Here is an 11924-nt window from a genome sequence, read left to right on the forward strand (position 1 = left end):
GGGAGAAATCAGCTTGCCTACCTATGTGGAGGGCGTGGCTTCATATGAGAGATTTGGAGTAATGGATTGCTTATCCTCGTATAATGTAATCCTGGGCAGACCATGGATCCACAATGTCAAAGCAATCCTATCAACATACCATCAATGCGTGAAAATTCCAACGAAATGGGGGATAACCACCATCGAGGAGAACAAAGGACTCGCCAGAATGTTACACTCGGGCTTTGAAACCCTCAAAGTCAGGTAAGTCCCTTGCATAGCAATTAAAGTCACCTGTCGGGGAAGAATACATAGCACAAACACGATGGAAACAGGAGAAGTCATATTAGACCCGAATTCCCTGACAGAAAGTACTTGTAGGGTCGATGCACCCGACTCAATCGGACCAAATCGGTCACTTTCTTAAAACTAAAATGTCTTGTTTTGCTTGGTCACATTTTGATATGACCGCATAGATGCTGATGTTATTACTCATAAGTTGAATATTGACAAATCCTTTAAGCCTGTACAGAAAAAAGAGAAGAAAATTTGTTAAAGGCACGAAATTATCAACCAAGAAGTTGACAAGCTACTGGACATGGGAATGATCGTGGAAGTAATGTACCCGACCGGCTTGCAAACGTGGTAGTTGTCCAAAAGAAAAATGGCAAATGGAGAGTCTCGTAGATTATACTGACTTAAACAAAGCCTGCCCAAAAGATCCATTTCCCCTACCACACATCGATGCAATGGTAGATGCCACTGCAGGCCACGAAATGTTGACATTCATGGATGCCTCCAGCGGATTCAATCAAATAAAGATGCATCCAAAGCAGACCAGGAAAGCACACTTTCATCACCGAAAGAGGTATATATTGTTATCTTGCTATGCCCTTTGGATTAAAAAATGCAGGTGCAACCTACCAAAGGCTAGTCAACATGATGTTCAAAGATCAGATAGGAGACACCATGGAAGTCTATATAGATGACATGGTAGTCAAATCAAAAAAGGCAGAAGACCATGTCAAAGACCTGGAAGTAGCCTTTCAAATACTGGAAAAATTCAATATGAAGCTCAACCCACAAAAATGCCACTTCGAGTCTCAAGAGCAAATTCCTGGGCTACATGGTGACAAAAAGAGGAATAGAAGCCAGCCCTGAGCAGATCAAAGCTATCCTGGAGCTAGAACCACCAAAAACAGTCAAAGACATACAAAAGCTGACTGGAAGAATAGCGGCCCTGAACAGATTCATCTCAAGATCATCAGAAAGATGCAAATCATTCTATAACCTGCTAAGGAAGAACAAGGACTTTCAATGGACCCCTGATCATCAGGCTGCCTTTGAAGACCTGAAAATATATCTATCCTCTCCCCCCTTGCTGGCTAAACCGGTCAAAGATGAACCCCTGACAGTATACCTGTCAGTCACAGAAACTGCTATCAGTGCAGTCCTGGTCAAAGAAACAGACGGACAACAGCACCCTGTCTATTATGTAAGTAAAAGTCTACTGGATGCAGAGATCAGGTATGGCCTACTAGAAAAATATGTTTTAGCTTTAATAATGAGTTGCACAAAATTAAGACCATATTTTGAAAGTCACCCTATAATAGTCAGAACAAATCTTCCTATTAAGTCTGTACTTAGGAGACCAGAATTGTCCGGACGAATGTGCAAATGGTCATCCCAAATAAGCACATACAATATAACATTTGAACCAAGGACAGCAATTAAGTCACAAGCACTAGCAGATTTTGTGGCTGATTTTAGTCCGACCCTAGAACCCGACCTAATAAAAGAAGTAAATAAACTGACCAAATGACCAAACAGGACCTAGAATGGACCCTATTTGTCGATGGAGCAGCCAACACAAGGGGCACGAGCCTAGGTGTAGTACTAAAATCACCACGGGGGGATAAGATAGTACGGGCCATAAGTCTGTACATTTGAGGCCACCAACAATGAGGCGGAATATGAAGCCCGATAGTCAAGGTTAAAGGTATGTATTGATCTTGGTGTGCAAAATTTAAAGGTACGCACCGATTCCCTTCTTGTCTCCAACCAGGTAAATGGCATATATACTGCAAAAGACCCCAAAATGATGCTTTATCTAGATGTTGTTCAAATGCTAAAATCAAAGTTTAAAAACTTTGATATTGACCAAATTTCCAGGGACTTAAATACCCAGGCCGATGCTTTAGCCGGCCTAGGATCCAACTTTAGTCCCCTTGATTTTGACAAAATACCCATTGTGCATTTATTAGAACCTGCAATAAACAAACAAAATGAAAGTTTCCCAATCTACATTGCTAATTCTTGGACGAAACCTTACTATGACTGGCTACAACAGGGAATCCTACCCTTAAATAAGCAAGATGCCGAGCACCGAAAATAAAAGTCGCTTCATATACTATTATTGACAACGTGCTTTTTAAGAAATCGCAGCTCGGACCTTACCTCGGATGCCTGGAACCACAGAAGCTAAGCAAATATTATCGAAATCCATGAAGGATACTTTGGAAATCACAAAGGTGGAAGAAGCCTGGCAAGCAAAGTACTCAGAACAGGATATTATTGGCCCACCTTAAGAGCCGATTGCCTGGATTTTAGCTCTAAATGCAAAGCCTGTCAGATTCACGGACCATATATCCATCAGCCATCTGAAGAACTACATTCCATATCCGCACCCTGGCCATTTATGAAGTGGGGCATGGATATAGTAGGAAAACTACCTCAAGCACCCGGACAGAAAGTTTTCATGCTAGCAATGACCGACTACTTCTCCAAGTGGATAGAAGGTCAATCATACGAGCAAGTCAAGGAGAAAGATGTCATAGCATTCATTAAACATAATATCATATGTAGATATGGCATCCCCTCCGAAATAGTATGCGACAATGGCACACAATTTGTGGGAAAAAGAACAACAAGACCTTACCGTGCTCAATGGAACATCAATCTGGTAACATCCACGCCAGGATATCCAAAAGCCAACGGTCAAGTGAATCCAGAACAAAGTGGTGATCACCGCATAAAGAAAAAGCTGGAAAGAAGAAAAGGTAGATGGGTCAAGAGCTCCCCCGGTCCTTTGGGCTGACAGAACCACGCCTAAAACATCCACCGGCCAAACCCCTATTCCTTGGTCTATGGATGTGAAGCGATAATTCCCTGAGGTGGACATTCCATCACCAGTGTAGCCTAAACACAACAACAAACAACATACCTCTAATGGAGGATAGCCTGGACTTAACGGAGGAGCTAAGAGATGCAGCAAGCATCAGATTAGCAGCATACCAGCAAAGAGTTGCGAGAAGCTACAACAAAACTGTCAAAGCCAGGGTATTCAGGGTAGGAGATCTCGTTCTCAGGAGAGTTTTCCAAAACACAAAAGAAAAGAATGCTGGCAAATTGGCCCCAACCTGGGAAGGCCCCTATCTGATTGATTCAATTGTTGGCCAGGGAGCTTATAGACTACAAACCCTGGACGGCGAAATGATCCCGAGAGCCTGGAATATTACACATTTAAAACTATTTCACATATAGAATATATCACACAATCCAGGTATAACTTTTTACTTCAAATACTTCTTGCCTTGAACCTACATGTATGATACTTGCAATTACATGAATAAATGCCATATATGATTTCTTCAATTTATATGTCCAAACACTTATTTATATTCTCATATTCATTTAGCGAAATCTTCAACACTTGTTTTACATATTGCATTTTAATTAAAACAAATCTCAAAGATTGGGGCCACCCCCCAAATATCCAACGATACCCAAAAATTCGGTTGCAAAAACAGCCTTTAAATATCGAGCTCAACATACAAACCCGGAAAATCTATTCCCGAATTGTATGACATAGGTGGGTCATAAGCCCTCCAGGACAGTGCAACAACCCCACCCATAACACATTAAATCGCCTGATCGGTCGAATAATCGGCTCGATCGATCGAATAATCGCTGATCCATCAAAAATCGCTCGATCGGTCGAACAATCGGCGGATCCGAGACATGTCCAACATCAGTACCTTATCAAAACACAAAAAGAAACAAAACAGAGACAAAATATTTATTCACCCAAAATACTGGTCCCACCTAATAACCATCCATCCCAGGGACATTCCCCCTGGATGGGCCAAAAAATTCCTTAAAACTCTAAAAATTCATTCCAGGGACATAGCATCAACCCGATCAGATTGAATAATCCTGTTTGTCCGGATTCCAATCAGCCCGATCAGATTCTGGGTCCCTCATAGCATCAACCCGACCTTTTCCGAAGAAGTACTGAGCTGCATCAGCCAACCTCGCCTCCACTAACTGAGTGCAGGTCACGGTTAGTATGAGTGCAGGTCACGGTTTAGCCTATCCAGCTTTTCCTCCAAGCTGGTAACCTTGGCCTGGGCGTCCCTAAGCTGACAAGCAGTAGCCAGCCCAGCATCCAACCCCTGCGTACATACAAAATCAATTAGGCAAATACAAGGTAAAACAAAAAGCATATAAACTATAAAAAACAGATACAACTAACCTCTCTAGCCGGGAAGCGAGTTCGACCCTTGTTACAAGAAGAGTCAGAATAGAAACCACCCTGGTAGACGAATCAAGGGTACTAGCGGACAACAGCTTGGTCGCTCATCCTTGCGTAAAACTCATCTATCCGAGCCCGGCATCATCCATGTCATCAATCCTAGCAGGCACCGCCTTATACTCTGAGTGGGTTGAGCCGGGATAGGTCGTTTCCCTCCTTCCTCCTCTTCCAGAATATCATCCTCTCTCTTCCTTTTTTGAGCCTGGACGACCTCTGGTGACACTATCCTGGGCGGATCTTGAGGAGGCCGGACATCGAAATCGGGATATCCAAAGTCTTGTCACTCCCACTAGTTTCCTGGCTCTTGACCGCTCAAGAATCCTAGCCACCCCAGCCTTCAAATCCTTGGCGAGAAAAGCTAGCCACCCTAGCGAAGACCTAAACACTGGATACATAAAAAATATACGTAAATATCAAACCAAAAAGCGACAAGAAGACAACGGCCAAAATAAAAGCATGCGAAGACGTACGGGAAAGAGCGGTAGAACTAGGCTTGCCTTTGGGTACTCGACCCCAGTCGGCTTGGTCTTCATATACCGGGCAACAATTCCCTGCCCAAGAGCTGGCTGTGTCCTCTCTTCCTCAGGAATGGCAAGGAAAGCATCTATCCTTGCAATAGCCTCCTCATCCAGAGGATCACAACTCCAATCAGGAGCTACAAAAACCACCAAAATTACACAGGTAAGAATCGAAACCCATCAAATTCATATGATATATTGCAAAATAAAAAGGTACAAGGAACCTACCACTCTCCAAGGGAGGATATCTCAGGTAATCAAAGCCTGATCCCAAAGTCTCGGTCCGGACAAACAGGAAAGTCTTTGCCCAATTCTTATCATCTCCAGAATCCAGGTTAGTAATTAATGGAGACATTTTCGATTTTATTCTCAAATTAAAACGACCATCAACAGGATTTTTCATATGATAAACTCCCTTAATATCGTTAATAGTAATTACAAGATTATGTTTAGCACATAAATTTTCAATAGAGTGGATAAGTTTCCAAACCATTGGCATAATCTGAAAAGGTGATACCTCCATAGCACGAATGGTATCAATCATCAAAGGAGTAAAAGGCAACTTACAGCCTGCTTTGAACGCCCATTCAAAAATACAGAACCAACCAGGTGAGACCCAGTTAGCCCTGACCGGGCAGGATTCAGGGATCCACACTTCGGTAGATTCAGGAATTATTTTCTTCTCCCTTAGAATCTTGTCATAGTTCGTTTTTAGCAAATTCTCCTCAGGGAAAGAAGAATCAAGAGATTGAAGAGCAGTGAATACAGAATCCTGATACTTGAAAGCCACAGCCCGAGCAGGAGGATCAATTTCCCTTACCTCCTCCTCTTGAATATCTGTGGGTTCAGGCTCAACAGTAGCAGCAGCAGCTCTCTGGGAAGCAGGGCGTTTTTTGGCTCCCATATTTTTAGATTGTTTGATTTATTAAAATTGTCGAGAATATGCAAAGTAACAGAACAAGATTACTAAGAAGAAGGAAGAAATTCGAAGAATTTTAGAAGAGTTTCAGAAGAATATTCAAAGAAAGAAAGTGGAGGAAAATTGATCTTGCCCTAAATACCGTATTTATAGAGAAGTGAATAACGGCATGAAAAACCTAGGAATTGTAAAACTGTCGATGATGTCACGTAGCCGTTGCAGAGTTCAACGGTAAATAGGAGTCTAAGAGTCACTAAATGAATATGATTCTCTTTAATTAGTTAACCCGGTAAAATTGACATCTCACCCCCGCCGGATCCAAAGACGGGTAAAATGTCAAGGGGCAATTGTTAGGCCCGGTTGCCTGGTCGACCATAACCTGGCCCGACTCAACAAGGCTGATTGATCAAGACAAGAACCGGACAAATCGACCACTATTTAGTCAGCTCAAGAATATTGTGGCAAGAAGACTATTAATTCCTGGAAAAGAAGCCTGATAGTCAGTATATCATAGCTTGGCGGAGTACTAAAAACAGCCTGGATTAAGCAGATAAACAAGAAATGCGATTGTATAAGCCAGATAACCATGCCCTATTCTCAAGGAAGAGCAAGTCCAAACCTAAAACTATCTAATCCATGAATCTGGACGGAAAGAAGAGAAAAAGCTAAGGATTGGTTGAGTTGAGAACGGGTCAAGCGAACTAATAGGAAGCATGCCCTATTATTCCGGCAACAACTCCTACCTTTGGGGAGAACGTTATACATTTATAACGTTATTCATTGTAACGTTGGGAGGAGGGTAGAGAACTATAAATAAGAGAATTTAACAATTGTAAAGGATATTCATTATCAATCAATCTTATCTATACTTTATCTATTTATTCTTGAGCATTCAGATATTCATACAATATTGCGCCAGGTCTATCAAAATAATAACAACATTATACTTTATACTTATTTCTTTCTTTATCATTTATTTACACTATTCTAATCTTATAGAACTAGATACCCTGATCACTACATAACTAAGCCGGATCCCTTCAGGAAAATCCTGCTAAAACAGTAGGCGACCGTCTTCAATCATGTCTTGAAGTACATTTTTGAGCTTGTAGCATTTTTCTGTATCATGTACCTTACCTCTATGATATTCGCAGTATGAATTCTCGTCCCAGAACTTGGATTTCTTTTCTGGTTCGGGTGTAGGGCCTATGGGTTGAAGCTTACCCTGTTTCATCAACCTCTTTAGAGCATTGGAGTATGTATCCCCAATATTTGTGAATTTTCTTGGTAGGGTACTCTTCTTTGATGGCTCGAGAAGGTTAACTTCATCAGTCTTTCTAGTAGAGCCGTAAGAACGACTTGTTGAGCCTTGATATCCATGACCTACCGTTTTGGACAAGAGTCCTTTACGGATGTCATCCTCGATCCTTGTTCCTAGTACAGTTAAGTCTTTGAAGGTCTTAATGTTTTGGTACCTCAAATGGCTTGCATAAATAGGCTTTAGATTGTCCACGAATTTCTCCACGAGGGTAGCTTCATCTGGACGTTCAACAAGTTGGGTACTAGTCTTCCTCCACCTACTTAGGAAGTCGGTGAAACCTTTTTTGTCGTTTTGGGTAAGAACCTCTAAAGTGCGTATATTGACTTGGATTTCGGCATTATCCGCATATTGCTTAGCAAATTCAATTCCGGCATCGTCCCAGGTAGCAATCTTCTTGTGTTCTAGGGAATAGAACCATTGTATTGGGATGGTGTCAAGAGATGAAGGAAAGATCCTTAAGAACATCTCGGGTTTAATGCCTTTGATAGACATGTAATCCTTGAAAGCACGGATATGGTTCAAAGGGTTTTCATGCCCCTTGAATTTAGGAATATCCGTCATGTTGAAGTTGGTTGGCAATTTGGAGCTCACGACCTCATATTTGCGATTATTTTCCCTATAAATATCATCCCCTTTGAGATACATCAATTGTTCCTCCAAATATTGGAGTCGTTTCTCAGCTGCAGTCATACCTACGGGAGGGTTTTCATTCCCGAAGTCATTCACAAATTCATCAGACACTTCACATTCTCGAGGAGGCAACCATGTTTCCACAGTATATATTCGGCCCTCGATTGTGTCGAGTCGATCATACACTTGGTCTTGAGTGACTTGGAGACGAGCTAGCGCGGCTAGGATTTGATCATTACCATTTAGGGGTTGGTTGTTGCTCACATCGCTTGTGTCAGGTATCTTGGAAACTGGATAAGAGATCGACGACGAATCAAAACACGATAGACTACTCTAACAAACTTACTCAAAAAAACGTCTGACTAGTGAAGTGGGAGTGTGCCACTGGTGTCAAGTGAGTTTTGGAAGAAATGACAAAGCTTGAAAATGTTGGTCCTAGTCAACCATAGTGTAGTTGTAGGAGTGGACTCGAAGTGAGGTTTTGAAATGGGCTTAGGCCCGAATTTTGACTCGACAATTGGACAGAGTTTTGACTGGTTTTGCGCTAATTTTGGGCCTATTTCGAAATTTTTACATCTTAAAAAGGATTTTGATTTTTACAAAAATCGTCATGGTTTTGTTTAGAAATGGCGATCACATATGGTACAAGCATTTATACAGGCATTATAACGGGATGCTGAGTGCATTTAAAAGGGTTTTGGCTTAAAGGGTGGGTTGCCATACCCAACAATCAAACCCGAGGTCTGTGGAGAGGCTCGTACCAAATAGGAGTAAGGCCGATTCCTAGTCCATTTCCTCGAGTAGTGAAAGTCCTTGATACAAACAAGAGTAAGCACCATGGTATGGATGACGTCAATCGCTATCCATCCTTAGGCCCAAATAAGAATTTGGGCCGTCTAGACGGGACGATTGGTCGAATGGGTTGGGTTGGGCCTAGGAAGGCCGAATAAACGGTCTAGGAAGACCGAGTTATGAAAACCGACAACTGTCTTAAACAAACTATTCCCTAACCTTGTTCAAGTTTCACCCTTTGGCTACACGTAAGTGTATTATCCCCAGCGGAGTCGCCAAACAGTGGACGCGGACCCACGGGGGCGAAAAGCGAGCAAGCTTTTCTCGTGCATTTGCGGAGTCGTCACCAATTTATTGTGGAAAATTGGAAACCGTTCGAATACCTCGTGTCTTGTCAAGACACAAAGTAGTGACATGAACACCAAGAACTCGTTACCCTTAGCATTCTATGTCTAGAATGACTCTCGTGGATGCCAATGAACACGGGTGTTCACAGAGATCTGGAGTAAGGGGTGAGGGTACGTATTAGGAAGCTCTTTTGATCGAACACCTAATCCCGCCCGCCTCGTTAGCGGCCTCTACTAATGATTAGGGAAGTCATCTATACTCGATATGTCGTCGATTTATATGCATGCAATGCAACATCCAACGTTTTAATCCTAACATGTGAGAATTAACTAAGTCGAATATCACGTAATTTAACATACAATTGACTCGATGTAGAAATTTAGGGTTGATTACATGTGAGAGCATACAAGCAATAATACGATAAAGAAATACAATAAAAATACAACAAAGAAAATTACAATAATTACATCGGATTTATTGATTTATGTCGAAAATACATTTAAAACGGATGGTTTTGGAAAAGAAAGAATAAATAAATAAACGAACAGATTAAGGGTGATAATACGAGTAATAGTTAACTAAATACGTAATTAATAAACTAGGTCAAAGCAGAAACGGGAGTTCAGGGACAGAAATCAACCAGGAACAGACGCAGCAGACCCCTTGGAAGAGGCGCAGCAGTCGCTGCGTCTGTTCCTTGGCTCAGGTTTGGCTGTGAAGCCGGAATTGCAAATCGTTAATGTTCGTTGTTGATTTTAATGCTTGATTATATTATTTGACTCGGATGGAAGTGATTTACCGATTATTTACATGTGATTGAGTCATAAAAAAAATAAAACATGAATGAAATTAATCAATACGAGTTAATTACAAGATTAATAGGTTAATTACAAATACAAACTAAACAAACTAAACGAATTAATTACTAATGACGAACTAATGATAGTGACGATAAACAAAAGATAAAAATATATCAACGACGAATTTCAGAGACTCAATATGTATAAATCGAACATCTAAAACCCGAATTTGATTTCAATGACGAAAACCCGCAAATATGGATTATAAGGGATTTAAGTCGAGAATTTAAAAGATGAATTAAATATTAATGATTTATTTACATGTTAAAATTATCATACTCAAATTACCGTGTTAGAGAACAATGAACAAACAAGAAAACGAAAACAAACAGACGAAACAAAAGACGAAGGAAGAAGAAAGGAAGCAGGAACTGGGGCAGCCTCAGGAATAGGCGCAACAGGTGTTGCGTCCTTTCTCGACGTTTGTCTCCTGTAAATCCGTAAAAAGGGTTTAAAACTGTTGGAGTTAGTGTCCTCCACAATAGTGCGTTTACATAATAAATCTCATTAAAGGAATATCATCAGATATTTAATTATTTGATCATCGTCAGTTGATTAACGTAAATCGATAACGGTTGGCTGACTAGAGTTTGACGTTATTGTCGTGAGACGGCGGTGATCAACTGACCCCTTTCGGTCACACCTAAAGGAACGAACCCCAATAGACAACTAATTAATTGTATGAGATACAATTTATTTAGTCCCTTGATTTATAGACTAAAAGGTTAGTCGATTATTTTTAGAGAGATTTCGAGTTGCGAACTCGAGGAGCGGAAGTTATTATTTGATTATGTGATAATTAAATAATAAATTTTATGAGACGGGTTTTAGTTAATTAATTAATTGTTAATTCACTAAAATTGTACTAATTGATTAATGTGATTAATATTAGTACGTAAATAATATGTGTAGCGGTACATGTATATTTACGGAGCGATTTGGACGAAATTAATTGAAAGCATTTAAACATGAAACGATGTTTAAATAAAATTTACACGTATTTGTGCGACAAATATAAGAACCAAAATGGACCCGTAAATGGGACATTGGACCGTGTAAATGGAGTGTAGTGGATGATCATGATCATTACACTTTGCTTATTTTTCTTCCATAATTGTCATGTAATCATTATGTTTGTCATAATGCATTGGACAAAAAAAAATAAGGAAAATCAATCCTTCACTCTACCTTACTCCACCCGCCACTTCCTCTACTACACTCCATCTTTTGTTCATTTTTTCTACACTTTATTTTTCACTTTTGCATGTGAACAAAATTTGGTCTATCTATCTAAAGTTAATAGACACCATTTACTAAGAATTTAGTAATCAAAAATATTATTACTAAGAGTGTTAGTAATATTACAAATATTATCAAGGGTAAGTTTTACAAATATCTAGTTAATATTTGTAAGATTATTTTGGGTGATTTGTTCTTGGGTGCAACTTGAAGGAGACTTTCTTTTTGAAGGTTTTTCTAGGAGGATCATCCATGTCTTTTTAGCTCAAGAACAAAGTAGATAGGTGATCTAGTTTGTGCCCTTATTACCATAAAAAAATCTATGTAAGGAAATTGTTTTTCCTTAACTTTCATTTTTATGCTTTTATATTTGCATGCATGTTACATAGATCACTAAAATTATAAATTATGAGATAATTTAATTTTTATTAGAGAGTCTAATATGGATCTATGATCTTTTAAGTGGTATCAGAGCTTAGGCTTGTAATTTGCATGTTGATTTTAAGCATATTAATGAATTATGAGATAATTTATAAAAACTCAAAAATTGTGTTAGAAGAGGTTTTAGCACGAAATTTTTGGGGCATGCACACCTACTGATCTCAAAAGATTTGTGGTAAAGTTTGGTAATTTATGAAGTTATTTTGCTATTTTTAATGATTTTTGGTAGAAAACCGAGTCAAAATGCCGTATTTTAGTTAAAAATTGAGTAAAAATAGTTAAA

The sequence above is a fragment of the Silene latifolia genome, chromosome 8, assembly GCF_048544455.1.
Source record: "Silene latifolia isolate original U9 population chromosome 8, ASM4854445v1, whole genome shotgun sequence".
Classification (NCBI taxonomy): Eukaryota; Viridiplantae; Streptophyta; class Magnoliopsida; order Caryophyllales; family Caryophyllaceae; genus Silene; species Silene latifolia.